This window comes from Neovison vison, chromosome 1, assembly GCF_020171115.1.
Source record: "Neovison vison isolate M4711 chromosome 1, ASM_NN_V1, whole genome shotgun sequence".
Lineage (NCBI taxonomy): Eukaryota > Metazoa > Chordata > Mammalia > Carnivora > Mustelidae > Neogale > Neogale vison.
In genome coordinates, this window is record NC_058091.1 from 246,080,565 (window position 1) to 246,093,363 (window position 12,799).

General features: G+C 46.6%; 1 long non-coding RNA gene across 1 annotated transcript in view; it reads right to left on the reverse strand.

The window, feature by feature from the left end:
• The window catches only part of LOC122891941, a 67,108-nt gene that overhangs the window by 19,058 nt on the left and 35,251 nt on the right, over nt 1-12,799 (reverse strand). Inside the window, exon 3 of the long non-coding RNA XR_006381342.1 lies at nt 4,435-4,475. This is a non-coding gene — a long non-coding RNA (uncharacterized LOC122891941). The remainder of the gene's footprint in view (nt 1-4,434; nt 4,476-12,799) is intronic.

The window sequence follows — 12,799 nt, forward strand, 5'->3', positions numbered from 1 at the left end:
GACATAGGACTCGGGGTAAGGAACCAGGTGAATCCTTCTCGATCCTACTCCATGCTCTGCCTCATGGAGCAGGAGACTAAAGATTCTGAACATGAGAGATGGAGGCAGAGGAGACGGCAGATGAACACAAGGATGCAAATGGGTGATGAGGACAAAGTCTGAAGACTGAACAGTGAGTTTCAAGGCCTCCACGCCTCACATCTCACCCTGCCCCAGGCATATAACACCCTGTTCTGGAGTGGGGTGAATTTAAAACATAGCTGCAAATTTTTTTCCGACACATCTTCCATTGAGAAGTGGGTATCAGTCCCTTCCCCTGAATCTGGGGGGGCCTTGTGACTGCAGTGGTAAGTGAAGCCATGTGACTTCCAAGACCAGGCCATAAAAGGCCATGCAAATCCCCACATTGCTTGCTGGAGCATTCACACCAGAGCTCAGAGCTACCATGTAAGAGATCCAGCTACTAGGCTGGATGCTAGAGATGCCATGTGCAGCCTCTCTGGTCACCAGTCACAGCTGAGCCCAGCTATCCCTGGGATAGCCCAGCTATCCCTGCCAAGTAGAGAACCATCTGGAAAGTGGATCCTTCCGCTTCAGCTGTTCCAAATCCCAGTGACTCAAGCCTTTGGTCATTTCAGTCACCCCAACCTGGGCTCCAGACATTGTGGAGCTGTGCCTTTTCTGAACTCCTGACTTGTAGAAGAATAAAATGGCGGTTGTTTATGCTGCTAAGTTCTGGAGTGGCTTGTTATGCAGTCATAAGCAATGGGAACAAAGAGTCAGAATGCTTCTCTGGAGAAGTGGAATGGCTTAAATAGTGGTTCTCAATGGGGTGATCTTGCCCCCCAGGGGACATTTGGCAATGTTTATAGACATTTTTCGTTACCACAAGTCTAGAAAAGGCATCTGGGGGTTCAGTGATACTGCTAAGCATTCTGTAGTGCACAAGAGCCCCTGACAACAAGGAATTATTTGTACTAAAATATCAATAGCTCCAAGGTTAAGAAACCTAGCTCTAGAGAACAGAGCCTGACATTTAGAGGTTTGTTAATGAAAAGACCAGCTTGCTCCCTATAGCAAAGCCCCAGCTGATACGTTGTCCCCAAACATACAGTTTAATTCAGATTTTTATTGCTCCATTCATTAATAAGTATCAACAGACAGGCAGGACATCTGACATTTGAGGAATACCTCCAACATGAAAGAGAGAAAACAAACTTGCAAAAAGCAGCTAGGTAGAAACAAAGATAATAAAGAGAATAGAAGAAAATAAAAACAAAACAAATAGAAGAAAAATAAACAATGCCTTCATAGAGGTAAAAGATCAAGAGTATATCCATAAAACAAAAATGCAATTATGAAAAAAGGCACAGAAGATAAGAATAAGTAACTGTATGTTAAAAATATGAAAGCCGTGGGGCACCTGGGTGGCTCAGCCTCTGCCTTCGGCTCAGGTCATGATCCCACGGTCCTGGGATCGAGCCCCACATCGGACTCTCTGCTCTGCAGGGAGCCTGCTTTCCTTCCTCTCTCTCTGCCTGCCTCTCTGCCTACTTGTGATCTCTGTCAAATAAACAAATAAAATCTTTTAAAAAAAAATATGAAAGCCGAAATTAAAACATCAGCAGCAAGGTTGGAGGATAAAGTCAAGTAAAGTTGCCCAAGAAAGGAGACCCAAGGGCAAAGGGCAGGGAAATAGAGAAAATATAAGAAAACCAGAAGAGTAAATCCAGTAGGTCCAACAGGTAAAATAGAAGGGAGAAAATTATCAAAGATACAAGACTTTTCCCCCACACAACACACTACTTAGCTCAGCAGTGAAGAATACCACTACATTCACTACTGAGTTAACCAAAAATCACGTTATATTCTTACTGGGAGATGGGGGAGAACTGGAAATGACTTTGTAGGAAGCTCAATTCTTATCTCCCACAAGTCAACAGAGGTCTAAAATTGGTAAATCAAGAAATAACAGTATAAGCAGAAATTGAAACTAACGAAAGAGTTGAAAGAGGCTGTCTCTAGAGAGAGCAGGACTGAGGAAGCTAAGGGAGAAGGTCTTTATTCCCAGCCTCTCTGTACTGTTGATACAGAAACCATATGCCTGCATTATTTTGATCAATGTGATAAAACAGAAATTAATTAAAAATGAGTACAATGAAAAATTGCAATGCAATGGGATTGTTTGATTATTTGGAGAAGTCACTTGCATGGATGAGCCATGCCCCGAGAATGCTGAATAAATTGGCACCTCCTTAACGTGGAAGAGTTTCTCCCAATCTCACTGGCCACTGAAGGCTGTTGGCGCGTGGGGGTGAGGGTGGAGCCCACACAGCAACCCAGGGGCAGTCACCAGTCACTGGCTCCCCTTCCCAGAAGGTTGTATTGACTGGGGAGACCCTGCTCTTGAGTGTGGATCTGACCAGGGAGCCAAAGAAGAGAGGAGCAAGTCATTCTTTGAGGAACTGAGGAAATCCCTAGGACTTCCTGCCTCTCCTACTCTGGGCCTGGACAAGATGCTGGGTTTCTGAAGGCCCAGGGCCCCTCCGCTGATGTGCTCTGCTGCCGGAGCTTGTTGCACACACTCATCGCCATCTCATGGGACAGACGGGCCTTGAGTCACCGTATCTCCTGCCAGGAGAGCCTCAGAAGCTCCCCAGGAGGGGCCAGAGTGGGGGACATGCCTGTAGCAGCTTGAGCTGCTGAAGTGCATCTCCTTGGGCACCAGCCCTCAGGCCCAACAGTCCTTCCCGTTCTTTCCTTTACCCACTGCCCTTCTTTCTCCTCCTCCCTCCTACCTCTACTCACCCAGGCTGCACAGCTGGCTTGCCTGCCAAATGCATGGCAGGTTATTTTTCTTTTAACCTTTTCAATTGTTACTTCCTTTTTAAAATAACACCATCATTAAATAAGTAACATTTATTCCATGCACAAAAATAAAAAAAAATTGAAAATCACTCAATATTTTACCAGCCAAATAAAACCACTACTTGACTATGAATTTCCAGAACATTTCCAGGCTTATACACAAGTAGAAATACTACTGGTTCACACCTCATCTGGGTGCTCACCTGCTGAGCACTCAACACAGGCTGGACTCTGTGCCCAGGCCTTTAGATGTGTTAATCCCACCCAATTCTTACAATTCTGCAAGACCTGTGTTATTATGCCCATTCTACTGGAAAGAAGTAGAAACTTAGGGAGATCAAATCACCTGCCTGAGCTCTCACATGTGTTAAAAGAGACTGACCTGGATTTCAGCCCTCCAGTCTGTTTCCCAAGCCACTCGCTTTGCATGTTTGCTGAGTTTTTTACATTTCCTTTTTTTTTTTTTTTTTTTTGTTCCTTAACTTAGCAATATATGCAAACATCTTTCTTGCCATTAAGTATACACCTAGGTCATTCTGCTGTGTGACATGCCATTGTGTGGATGTGCCAGATTTTATTTATTTATTTATTTATTTATTTATTTTAAAGGATTTTATTTATTTATTTGACAGAGAGAGATCACAAGTAGGAAGAGAGGCAGGCAGAGAGAGAGGAGGAAGCAGGTTCCCTGCTGAGCAGAGAGCCCAATGCGGGACTCGATCCCAGGACCCTGAGATCATGACCCGAGCCGAAGGCAGCGGCTTAACCCACTGAGCCACCCAGGTGCCCCTTGCCAGATTTTAAAGGACCAATTCCTTTTTCTTGGGCTTTCCAATTCTTTTCCTTTCTTTTCTCTTTCCTTCCTTCCTCTCTCTCACTCTTTCTTATAAAAACAATGCAGTGACAAATTGTCTTTGTACACACATCTTTACATAACTGTGATTATTTTCCTAGGATAAATTCCAGAAAGTGGAATTGCTTGGTCTAATGCTGGACACATTTTTAACACTACGTACATTGGTACACAATTCCCCACAGCCATTATTTACTGAGTGTTTTCACTCTTTAAATTTGGACTGTGGTTTAACCCAGAATCAGAGAACCCCTATGCAGGAAGCATCCTATATCTCTCTAAATTTACATCCAAACTATCCTTGCTTAAAAAAAAAAAAAAAAAAAAGAAAGCATGCCCAGGACACCCTGACTTCGGCAGGCCTGGCGGAAAAGCAAAGGGTGAAAGAGAAAGGCCTAGAGGGAGGCCAGGGAGGCAGAGCAGGAGAGCCAGGCTATGGGCACCGCCCACTGGCTTGGGGGAGGTTGCCCTGTCTTCCCAAGGGGAGCATAATCTTCTTGGGTCTGAGACCTTGCAGCCATGGCTGATGATCCACTGTTAAATACTGAGCTGTCCTCACTGTCCCAGCACCCACACTCTATCCAGGAAGTCAGGACGAGTCCTCTGGACCTTCGCTTCATCCAGCTGCCAACACTTTCAACATCCCTGAATACCTTCCAAGGCCTTGTAAGTTTGGAAATCCCAAACTAGACACAGTCTTATTGTTCTCTTACCTTGTTGTTGTCTTCCTCCAAAAGGCTACAAACTCTGGCACCTAGAGAAGAAAAGGAAAGTAAGTGATTGAGACAGAGTCCTGAGGACAGGCCTTGAGGCAAAAAAAGACCTGGATGGAAGAGAACTGGGACCCCTTTCATCTGTGGTGACTCTTTAGAAGCCACTGAGGTGTGAGCTGGCTGCATGTTGGCCCACATCAGACTTCCACACATGGACAGTCTCCACTGGGGGCATTTCTTTCTCATTTGGTCTCTCGATGCTCCTATGCTGGCAGGAACTCCAGGGCTCTTTCCACCATGTCTCAAGGCCTTTTATTTTTTATTTTTTTTTAACATTTTATTTATTTATTTGACAGACGGAAATCACAAGTAGGCAGAGAGAGAGGAGGAAGCAGGCTCCCTGCTGAGCAGAGAGCCCAATGCAGGGCTGGATCCCAGGACCCTGGGATCATGACCTGAGCTGAAGGCAGAGGCTTTAACCCACTGAGTCACCCAGGGACCCCTCAAGGACTTTTATAAACAGAAAATCATCCTTTCATGTATTTTGAGTCATAGAGCCATTCATCAGGCATTTACTGAGCACCAGCTATATGCCAGGCACTGCCCTCAGGCTCTGGAGAAACAGCAGTAGACAAAAGAGACAAATACCCTGCCTTTGTGGAGCTTGCATTCTATGAGGCAAGACCAACAACCAGAGAAGGAAATAAAATACAGTATATAGTAGTCAGAAGAGGAAAGTGTTCTGGAGGGAAAAGCAAACAGGAGAAAGTCAAGGGAGTGTTGGAGCAGGTGGGCAGGAGTACTGAAACTCTAAATAGTATGGCCAGGGAAAGGGAATTAGGAATAAAGACCTGAAAGAAATAAAGGTCTGAACCCTGACATTTAATGGGGAAGAAACTTTCCAGGTGGAGGGAACATAACAGCATGTGCAAAGGCCCAGAGGTGAGAGGCTGTTTGACATGGTAAAGATCATTGGGGATCTTTACTAGGTGGTGGGGCCAGACCAGAGCAGGGTGAGTGAAGGGGAGGTAAGATAGGGGATCAGAGAGGCAGTGAGGTTCTGAACATGCAGGGCACAAAAAGAAGGCCCTTGGATGAACTTGAGCTTTGACTCAGATGGGAGCCACTGGACAGTTTTACACAGAAAAGTGACGTGATGTGACTCACATCTTTTTTTTTTTTCTTTAAAGATTTTATTTATTTATTTGCCAGAGAGAGAGGGAGAGAGAGCGAGCAAGCACAGGCAGACAAAGAGGCAGGCAGAGGCAGAGGGAGAAGCAGGCTCCGTGCCGAGCAAGGAGCCCAATATGGGACTCGATCCCAGGACCCTGGAATCATGACCTGAGCCGAAGGCAGCTGCTTAACCAACTGAGCCACCCAGGCATCTTAACAATATCACTCTGAGGGCACCTGGGTGGCTCAGTTGGTTAAGCATCTGACACTCTTGATTTCGGCTCAGGTCATGATTTCGGGGTCATGAGATCACCCTTGCACTGGGCTTCACGCTGGGCATGCAGCCTGCTTAAGATTCTCTCTCCCTCTCCCTCTCCTCCCACTTCTTAAAAACAAAACAAAACAAAACAAAAGCCCCCCCCCATATCACTCAGGACACGATGTTGAGAATAAATTGGGGAGCACAGGTAGAACCAGTTAGGACGCTACTACAGAAATTCTGGCAAGAGATGACAGTGGCTTGGACTATAGAGGCAGCATGGAGGTACAGACATATGGTCAGATTCTAGAAAGGAGAGCCAACAGGATCACCGATGGATTAGAGGTGAGTTTGAAATAAAGAATTCTTAGAACTCGAATTGCTACTATCTGGCTTGCATTGTGCTGGTGGAGCCTGTTGGAGGGGGGAGATAAGGAACTTAGTTTTGGAGATGTTAAGTAGGAAATGCCTTTTAGAGACTCACATGGAGAGGTCTGTAGGCAGGTGGATATGCGAATTCAGGGGAGAGGTCTAGACTAGCCATGAAGATTTGCAAGTGCTCAGAGTGTGGCTCTTTAAAGCAGTGACACAGGGTAAGGCCACCAAGGGGGTGACTGTCAACAGGGAAACTCTAAGGACTCAGGGACAGTAAAGGAGACCGAGAAGGAGTACAATAGGAGGAAAACCAGGAGAAAGGGGTTCAAGGAGGATGGCCAAATCCACTGTGATAGGTCAAGTCATGTGAGGGCAAAGAATTTGTCCGGATTTGGCAACTTAGAGTCCCAGGTGATATTGGTCAAGGGCAGATTCAGTGGAAGGGCTGGGATGACAACCTGACTGCAACAGGTTCAAAAGAGAGGAGCTGAAGTCATCAGCCTATAGGCAGAGTGAGATGGTGGCCGCAGGAGCCCTGGGAACCCTGGGAGCCCTGGGAGTGAAGGGGGAAGAAGTGATCAGACGAATTGCTTCCACCTGTACTTCACACCAAGCTGGCATTTCCACAGCCCATTTCAGTGGCAGCCGTAGTTACCAAGCTGGACCAGGTTCTGCAGGTTGCTGACCTTCAGCCACCCTCTGTCCCCATAAGCCAGCTATCTGCCTATTTCTAGACTCTCATGAAGGAGTTCCCACTTTACTCACTGGCCCCCGTCGCTTTAGGATCAATGCCCAGAGCTTGGGGCTGCTGAGTATGTCCTCTGATGCTTACAAACCAGGATCTCATTTGGGCCGCTTCTCCTGATGGGAAGTGAGAGGGAACAGAAGAGATAATAGAGCCTGACTTGTGGAGGAAGCGATCGTCCTGGGGAGACAGATGCCAACAAATGCAGCAAAGCCAACCAATGAGATGGGGTGAGAGGAAGCTTTGGGGTCGGGTGGTCTGTCTGGGCGCGGTGTTCGTGCTGGGCTAGTTCTCCACATGCTGGCCCCTGACCCATTACTTTTCGGCGTCCAAATATCCCAGAGCTGGCCAGGGCCTGCGGTCATCTAAGTACAGGGCCTAAAGGAGACATTCTTTTCCTCTTCTCTCTTTAATATATACCATGGGATTTTCTCTCCGTGGTTACGAAAAACGTGCATTTTCACTGAAGGATTGGAAAATGCTGAAAAGACAAGGAAAAAAATCACTTACAATTCTACTACCCAGAGAGGACTACTGCTCATACTTGGTATACATCCTTGGAGACATTTTTCTATGCATATACACAGAGTTTTTAAAAGTCAGATTAGGTTGGGGCACCTGGGTGGCTTAGTCAGTTGAGCACTGACTCTTGATTTCAGCTCAGGTCATGATCTCAGGGTCAAGATCCAGCCTTGGTGGGGTTAGGGTTGGGGGTCCGGGGTCTGTACTCAGTGGGCAGTCTGCTTCTCTCCCTCCGCCCCTCCCCACACTTGAACTCGCGCTCTCTCAAATAAATAAATAAATCTTTTTTTAAAAAGCAAGATTGGGTTATCCATTTTTTTCTGTGTACACTTAAAAAAAAACACAAGATTTTGTTTATTTATTTGACGGAGAGAGATCACAAGTAGGCAGGCAGAAGAGAGAGGGGGAAGCAGGCTCCCCACTGAGTGGAGAGCCTGATGGAGGGCTTGATCCCAGGACCCTGAGATTATGACCTGAGCCGAAGGCAGAGGCTTAACCCACTAAGCCACCCAGGTGCCCCTGTGTACACTGTTTTAGTTATGAATTTTGACTAAACCTATTATAAGCACCCTTCTAATGCCATTAATTTTCTTCCATGTGCTGATTTTAATGTCTGCACAGTATTCTACTTAATGCATGTTTTTACCATAATTCATTTAATCCCCGAACATTGGCCATTTAGATTGTTTCCAAGTGACTGTCACTAGGAGTAAACTGCATCTTTTTTTCTTAGTGGGGTATGTTTGCAAATCCCTGATTGTCTTCTTGGGTTGAGGAAACCAACATCACTGCCCAGTGGGAGTGTCACGGGTCTCATGGCAACAAGAAGCAGCCTGAAGCCCAGAACAGTGGAAGAGCAGAGCTGAGCCTTTAACTAAGGAGCCAGAATCCACTCAGATGCCAAAGACTGACTTTATCCTCAGATACACCCTGGTCTGGAGTTTTCCTCCCTCAGATGGTCTAAACACTAGGGAAACAATAGGCCCCACTCTTAAACCCAGTGAAATCCAAAGGGATTCCCTACCTTAGCCAGGAAGAGGGTGTCTCCCTCTGAGGGAAGCATACAGAGCCCCCCATCTTCCTTTGAATCCCCCTTGGGGAAGCTCCCCCTTTCCATCCCTCCCTAGGGAAAACATCCAGGTAGTTAGGCATTCAGTCTTTTGGGGGGGCAGTGCTGAAAGGAAGGGCCTGGGACACAGAAAGTTCTACAGAAATGTCAGCTCCTCTCCTATCTCCGACCCAGCCTTGCTTTGGAATCTCCAAATTCCCCAGAAGGGCTGGCAGGGGCAGTCTGTGCCCCCAGTGAGAGGAGTGTCCTGGGGAGCAGTGAGTTCTGGGGTGAGGTGGGAAAAGCACAAGCCCAGGAGGCCACCAGACCTGAGTTTGAGTCCCAGCTCTGGCACATTCCTGTTTCATTTGGGGCAAGTAACTTCACCTATAGAATGCAAGCTCCAGAAGCAGAGGACTTGGGTCTGTTTTGTGTATTATTTACAGGCAACATTTAGCATGTAGGTGATGCTCAGTTAATACTATGCCAAGGCAATGCATGATCCTTTCTAGCCTTCAGTTTGCTTATCTATAAAATGGGAATGATAAAACCTATCTCACAGGCTTATTGTGAGGACTAAATAAAACATGGGTAAAATGCTTAACAGAGTGTCTGGTGTTCAACAAGTGCCAGTCCAAAGCCCTGGAAAGTTGCTTCCATGCCCCACACCTCATGATAGCTCTGCAGGTCCCCCTTATTAGATAGAATTAGTTTGTCTCCACTCTGCTCACTATTTGCACCCCAAATATTGCACCCCAAATATCTGCTCACTAATTGCACCCTGGTCTGGTACAGATCACACAGTGAGTGTGCTTGTCCAACTCCTTTGTTAGGCTTTAAGGCAGTTTAAGGACAAGAATTTTGCTTCTGTACCCTCTGTGCCTGGGAACAATACTATGAAGTAAACAAGGTCATTATCACCATTCTACAGATAAAGGAAACTAAGGTTCAGAAAGGTTAGGTGCTTTGGCCTAGTCACACCAACGGAGCTGCAGAGCAAGATCTAAATCTGCTTCTGATCTCTGGGTCCCTGTTCTATTGTAAGTGATTCTCTTGCAAATGGGATTGGGGGAGGGGGCATGCGGGTGAAGGTGAGGAGGGAGCAAGCTAGTTTCCAGGTCCCTAAGGAATAAGGGAGGCAGGACTCCAACAAAAAGGAGCTCCCCGGGAAGTCAGCAGGCACTGACAGTCACCTGAGCCTGTCTCATCTTCCTGTGGATAATCATGTATGCAGCAGCTGTAATCCCCAGAGACCTGCGATTTGATTGGTTTGGCCAGGCTGATGCAAAGGCAGGGGTCCCTGGGCTCCCTTGGTCAATGTGGAGCCCAGCCAGCAAGGCGACTTGGGTTTCCCCAGCCCAGAGCTGATGGTCATGTCCTCAGCATCATGGGGAATGGCTGGAGAGCACCTGGTCAGAATTGCCCTATTCCCAGGTATGGGGCAGGAAGGGCTCTCCACCAGACCAAAAGCATCTTGATTTACTCATCTCTGTGACTCCAGGATTCTGGTGAATGGTGACAGCCCCCAGCCTCCAGGGCTGGAGAGTGCTGGAAGCTAGACCCAGACCAGGCATGTGAAAGGAGGGAACAAGAGACCAGGAAGAAGAGTTTTTAAAGATTTTATTTATTTATTTGAGAGAGAGAGAGAGAGTGTACCTGAGAGTGCCCACATGGGGTGGGGGGAGAGCAGAGGGAGAAGTAGACTCCCCGGTGAGCAGGGAGCTGGATATGGGGATCAATCCCAAGATCTCAGTATCATGACCTGAGCTGAAGGCAAACGCTTAACCAACTGGGTCACCCAGGCACCCCTGCGAAGAACGGTTTTTAATGACCAGGAATGGCCTCTGTCTCCTTCCCCACTATTAAATCGGGTGTTTCTGGAGAGTAGGTCTGTGGCTGATTCATCTGTGTTTCTACCACACCCAGTGGATTTCTTGACAGAAAGTTGGTACTCAGTGTAGCTTATTGGAGGTATAACTGGAAGCCAGCACCCAGGACAACAGATGACATCTGCTTTTTGTACCTGGGTCATCCAGGAAATGGCCTGTCTGGCTGGTCCAGAGTCCCAACCAGGACAATCCGGGGAGGGGCAGGGACTCTTCACCAGAGGCATTCAGAGTTGACCTCCCTCCCCAAACCCCACCCAAGTGACTATCTCACCCTTAGCCAAGGAGAGACCTTTTGGGAGAAACCTCCAGGATCCATGCGTCTCTCTGGTGATAGAAATGTATTGGGTGTGTGGTGTAACACCTTTGTCCCTGGGAACCTGGGAGGGCTGTGGGCCACTAGAAAGAGAAATCTAGAGCAGTTTTCTCTTTATTAAGAGTAAAACTGCTGCTTTTGCCTGAAAGGTCAGATCAGCAGATTGCTTTTCCATTGGCCGTCCCCACAGCATGCATGTACTGCATGGCTACAAAGAATCTTGATGATGCTTATTTAAAATGACGCCTTTTTACATCCAGATGGTCAAGAGACACCTGAAAAGATACTTAACATCATTCATTGTCAGGGAAATGTAAATCAAAACTACAATGAGATCTCACCTCACACCCGTCAGAATGGCTAAAATCAACAACACAAGACAGAAGTGTTGGTGAGGATGTGGAGAAAAAGGAACCCTCATGTGGTGTTGGTGGGAATTCAAACTAGTGCAGCCACTGTGGTTCTTCAAAAAGTTAAAAATAGAACTATCCTATGACCCGGTAATCACACAAGCATTTATCCCAAAAATACAAAAACACTAATTTGAAGGAACATATGAACCCTTATGTTTATATAGCAGCATTACTGACAAGTGCTGAATTTTAGAAGCAGCCCAAGTGTCCATGGAAAGATGAATGGATAAAGAATATGTGGTATGTGTGTGTGTGAATGTATATATTCACACACATACACACACCATGGAATATAATTCAGCCATAAAAAAGAATGAAATCTGCCATTTGCAACATCATGGATGGAGCTAGAGAGTATAATGCTCAGTGAAATAGGTCAGAGACAGACAATTACTATACAATTTTACTCATATGTGGACTTTAACAAGCAAAACAAACGATCAAAGGAAAAACAAAGAGAAGCAGGGATGCCTGGGTGGCTCAGTTGGTTAAGCATCTGTCTTCGGCTCAGGTCATGATCCCAGGGCGCTGGGAGCCAGTCCCCCATCGGGCTCCCTGCTCAGTGGGGAGTCTGCTTCTCCCTCTACCATCCCCCTGCTCGTGATCTCTCTCCGTCTCACTCTTTCTCTCAAATAAGTGAATAAAATCTTTAAAAAGAGAGAGAGAGACCAAGAAACAGACTTTTTTTTTTTTAAAGATTTTATTTATTTTATTTGACAGACAGAGACCTCAAGGAGGCAGAGAGGCAGACAGAAAGAGAGAGGGGGAAGCAGGCTCCCTGCTGAGCAGAGAGCCCGATGCGGGGCTCGATCCCAGGACCCTGGGATCCTGACCTGAGCTGAAGGCAGAGGCTTTAACCACTGAGCCACCCAGGTGCCCCAAGAAACAGACTCTTAACTCTAGAGAACAAACTGATGGTTCCCAGAGGGGAAGTGGGTGGGGGGATGGGTGAAATATGTGATGGAATTAATGAGTGCACTGGTGGAACTGCTGAATCACTATGTTGTACACCTGAAACTGATATAACACTGTATGTTAACTGTCCTGGAATTAAATTTTTAAAAATTACATTTAGAAAAATTGAAAGTAAAATAACAGCCTTTTTTTTTAAGATTTTATTTATTTATTTGACAGAGAGAGATCACAAGTAGGCAGAGAGGCAGAGAGAGAGGAGGAAGCAGGCTCCCTGCTGAGCAGAGAGCCTGATGTGGGACTGGATCCCAGGACCCTGAGATCATGACCCGAGCCGAAGGCAGTGGCTTAACCCACTGAGCCACCCAGGCGCCCCAATAACAGCCTTTTAAAAATCCCTGTTTGCCCATCAGTGTAAATGGAGTATCCCTCTGTAGATATGATGCATATAGAGCTCATCTCTACAAGGCCAAATGCAGTACGCATTTATCACCTGCATATCTGTATAGCTTTAAGCTTCAGGCTGAATGTACCCAGACCATGGAGTGGGGAGAACTCTGTTCCCAGAGAACAGCCTTTATTCATGTCCATCCATGGGCCTTAAATTAGGTCTATAAATTAGTCTAAATTCCTCAGCCTCTGGTCACCATCCACTACGCCTGTCCAGACCCCCGTCTCATCTTGCCTTTGGCTTACTTCACACTGTGGCTCAGGTG